The following is a 5,149-nucleotide window of genomic DNA, read 5'->3' on the forward strand; positions in this document are numbered from 1 at the left end:
GCTACGTGTTTACGGGAGCGAAACATGTACAGAGACGCGTTTCGAACAGGAGGGAGCAATTTGGGAAAGTCCTGTTCGTTGATGTGGACTGGCCTGACGTTGGACTGGCCTGGCGTTGGACTGACCTCACGTTGGACTGACCTCACGTTGGACTGACCTCGCGTTGGACTGACCTCGCGTTGGACTGGCCTCGCGTTGGACTGGCTTGGCGTTGGACTGACCTCACGTTGGACTGACCTCGCGTTGGACTGACCTCACGTTGGACTGAACCCCGCTAAGGACTGACCTATAGTCGAGAATAACTTAACCGAACTTAAAGTTGATAACTATAAATTCATTTCCGTCCGAAAAATATATGAGTCTGAAAATCTATAACTTGAAGCTGCTTCTGGTTGGCCAAAATGACCTCGCCTAACGACCCGGCCTACTTGGCAAGGCTCTGGGAAGCAGATTAAATGTCTCGACTCCAATAATGAGACGATCGATGAGGTCTGACTGGCAATAAGTTATGAGTTTCTTGATGGAATATATTTATGAGAGACTGAAAGAGGCTTCGCGGTTTCCTCTTTAATGAATCGGTTCTTAGCGAGTTCTTAAGGAGATCAAATTGGTGGTTTATTGCACTTGAAACACCAATTTTTGTTCACTTGGGGTTTGTAAGAGAAAAATCTTTGTTTTATTATCTCCTTGTCTTTCTCTGTTTTCCTAGCATCTTTTAACTTTATTTTCTTATCTCTGCTTTATTACGCGATGCATAGAAGTTTGGTTTTGCAAGAGAACTCATTGATTTTTTGGTTATATTTAAAAAGGCTTTTCCTTATCAATATCGTCGGTTTTCCTGAGAATCTCGCATGTAGTGATCATGTTCCTCAAGGTTTTCCTCGTAGCATGTTCAGGATATATATATATATATATATATATATATATATATATATATATATATATATATATATATATATATATATATATATATATATATATATATATATATATATCATACCCAATAGCCAGAACACACTACCACTTGACCTACTATGCAAGCCCCGATTTGCCTAAGAGGCCGAGTGATTTTTTTGTTATTTTCAAATAATTGTTTACAAATGGTTTATATGAATGAATATTATTATGAATGCTAAAAGGGCTCATTCATTTATATGAATGACTATTATTATGTATAAATGACCCCTTTTAGCCCCTTTAAAAGCCGCTTCACACATTTACGGCCCCCCCCCCTCCCCCCCTCGAAGGAACTTTGTTAGCAATGACCAATCATCTTCGAGTGCCTTTGTAAACAAGGACAACTTTGTCGCACACAGCAAATGTGTGTGTGTGGCATATTTGTGTTTAATTACCGTGTTTGTTTTCTAGGTGGGTAGAGTGCTTTGAGTCTCCCGTGGTAATGGGCAAGTTTTATTTTTGTAGTTGGGTCTGCTTGCGTTTCGTAGGAATTGTTTGGTGTTTTACTAGTGTGTGTGTGTGTGTGTGTGTGTGTGTGTGTGTGTGTGTGTGTGTGTGTGTGTGTGTGTGTGTGTGTGTGTTACTCCGGATCTATTTTCTCTATTATGTCTATTGATTTCTTACTCTCCTAAACACACACACACACACACACACACAGGGGTACACCAGTCCACTCACTAGGTGGGTGAGTGAGTGTACACCAGTTGATTGACAGTTGAGAGGCGGGACCAAAGAGCCAAAGCTCAACCCCCACAAGCACAACTAGGTGAGTACACACACACACATATACACGTATTATATTATAAATATTTGCTATACACAAATTTTAGCCCATCATACATATACACAATCATACATAATTACGGTGATATGACTCTCGGTGTGTATATATATATATATATATATATATATATATATATATATATATATATATATATATATATATATATATATATATATTATTAAATATGACCGAAAAAGTAAGATTAATAATTCTAACACGAATTTTCTCAATCTTTCGTGCATTTCTTTTCACTGTTGGTGGTAGTTCAAAAATCAATTCTCCAAAATTCATTTTTATTTCTAGTCTGACGCTCACTTGAGCGCGTTTCGTACAACTTATTACATTTTCAAAGACTTTAGTTTAAACATACACAACTGAATAGAACTTACACATCTCCGATTTGTTTATATCTACTTTTGAGTGAGGTGGATGGGGTGAGGTGGTATTTAATAGGGTATTAAATTCATCAACACAAGACAGAACACGAAACAATGGGTATTGAATAGAAGTGATTGTAGAAAGCCTATTGGTCCATATTTCTTGATGCTTCTATATTGGAGCGGAGTCTTGAGGTGGGTATATATATATATATATATATATATATATATATATATTATTAAATATGACCGAAAAAGTAAGATTAATAATTCTAACACGAATTTTCTCAATCTTTCGTACATTACGCTTCACTGTTGGAGGTAAATCAAAAATCACTTCTCCAAAATTCATTTTTATTTTTAGTCTTTTGGAGAAGTGATTTTTGATTTACCTCCAACAGTGAAGCGTAATGTACGAAAGATTGAGAAAATTCGTGTTAGAATTATTAATCTTACTTTTTCGGTCATATTTAATAATATATATATATATATATATATATATATATATATATATATATATATATATATATATATACCCACCTCAAGACTCCGCTCCAATATAGAAGCATCAAGAAATATGGACCAATAGGCTTTCTACAATCACTTCTATTCAATACCCATTGTTTCGTGTTCTGTCTTGTGTTGATGAATTTAATACCCTATTAAATACCACCTCACCCCATCCACCTCACTCAAAAGTAGATATAAACAAATCGGAGATGTGTAAGTTCTATTCAGTTGTGTATGTTTAAACTAAAGTCTTTGAAAATGTAATAAGTTGTACGAAACGCGCTCAAGTGAGCGTCAGACTAGAAATAAAAATGAATTTTGGAGAATTGATTTTTGAACTACCACCAACAGTGAAAAGAAATGCACGAAAGATTGAGAAAATTCGTGTTAGAATTATTAATCTTAACTTTTCGGTCATATTTAATAATATATGTCTACAGGAAAGACTGCTACCAAAATATATATATATATATATATATATATATATATATATATATATATATATATATATATATATATATATATATATATATATATATTACATAAATCACAATAGCGTGATGCATCAAAGGATCCCAGACGTAAGTTCGAACACTCATCACGGCCCTTGTGAATGTGTATATATACAGTGTTTCAGTAGTGACAGAGACCTTTCTCTGACCCGCCAGTGATACAGGGGGACACACGCTCGTCCTGTCTCTGCCACAATATACAAAGACACATGTTTGACACAGAACTGTGCTCTTTAAATTGCTATACGTTGATAGCAGAGAAATTTTTTTTTTATTCTCGCATGGTATATGTCGTGATGGCGGGGTTTAAACTTGTCAACAAAATCTCTGTCAATCACATTCATCACGACATCAAAGCCGTAATTTACTCCGAATAATTAATCTTTAGTCAGATGACGCGTTATTTCTTTTGAATTGACATGAAAAAAATTATCATAAAAATCATTCTAACAATTTTCTCGAAGCGGGAATGAGGGGGGAGGGGGAAATAGGGGGGGGGGGGGTTGGAAAAAATAGAGGGGGAGGAGGTCTCCTTTTTTAACTTTGTGTCTTAGCTTATCGTGGTCAGGGTATATGGCTAGATGCTCTAAACCCGGGTTCGAATCCCGAATTTATTTAATTTATTGACACGATCAAAATTCACAGATTCAAGAAAGCAATTTGAGAAAGTGGTCAAATTATCAGCTCAAGCTACTACGGGCTCACCATAGCCCGTGCTACTTGGAACTTTTTGTTCCAGGTAGCGAATCTTTAACAACAATAACAACAACAACTCAAGCTGGTGAGGTTTAAGCTGGGATCCTGAAGGACTGAGCGGCAAGACTAAGGTTACCACTCAGGAGACATCTCAGTCACCGCCAATTGGCTCAGAAATTCTGATTGGCAAATGTTGTGGAATTACTGAAAATGGAGACAGAGGCTAACCTGTTATATTGAAAAGCCTGAATCACTGATACGTAGTTGTTATGGCACTATAGTGGTGCAAAAAGTTGGGTTTAAACATTTGGAAGTTAACAACTTGAAGATTTGTAATTGATTTTAGGAAATTGAAAGCAAAGAACAAACCCTAAGTTCCCCCCATGGGGGAACACTCTAATACACTCTAATACACCACCCAATACACTTCCAAAATACACTTCCAAAATACACCTTCATAATACACCTTCAAAATACACACTCAAAATACACACTCAAAATAGACTCATCTATACTCCACACACTTAAAAATCCCATCAACATGCTCCAACCTTTACACCACATCAACCCCCCCCCCAACCCTTCAATTCCCCCCCTCCCCCCCCCCACTAAATCACCCCCTCCCCCCCTCCCCTGGTTAATTAGTTACCCGCCAACCCGACACCCTCACGCCCAACAGGGTTTAACCAACCGTTGACCAAGAACGGACGTTCTGTTAATAACAGATTTCACAGGGGTGGTTGAAAAGTCACACGCACGCGCGTGCGCGCCGGCCTATTTTATGCCTTCCGTGGGTATTTTTAGGGTTTTTGGGGGGTACAGGTGGGTATTTGGGGGGGCTCTAGCTCCCGGGGGCTGGCTGTTGTTGGGGGGGGGGGGTCTCTGTTTGCGCCTTTTGTTCTCATGGCATGTGTAGGGGGGGAGGGGGTAAGTGGGAGGGGGTTGGGGGGACGGGGAATCGGGTACTGAAGAATCGATGTCACTCTAATCCAAGTCGGAGTTAGGATTTGTGTCGCCTGAATAATCTAAAAATATATGTTGACCAGACCACACACTAGAAGTTGAAGGGACGACGACGTTTCGGTCCGTCCTGGACCATTCTCAATCGACTTGACAATGGTCCAGGACGGACCGAAACGGCGTCGTCCCTTCAACTTCTAGTGTGTGGTCTGGTCAACATACTTCAGCCACGTTATTGTGACTCATCGCCTGCATAAAAATATATTTATATAAAAATCGAATACCCATATATTTTTAACCTGCCAATCTGAACTTAGCCTAATCCTCAAATATTATTCCATACCTTAAAACAG

This window comes from Procambarus clarkii, chromosome 75, assembly GCF_040958095.1.
Source record: "Procambarus clarkii isolate CNS0578487 chromosome 75, FALCON_Pclarkii_2.0, whole genome shotgun sequence".
Lineage (NCBI taxonomy): Eukaryota > Metazoa > Arthropoda > Malacostraca > Decapoda > Cambaridae > Procambarus > Procambarus clarkii.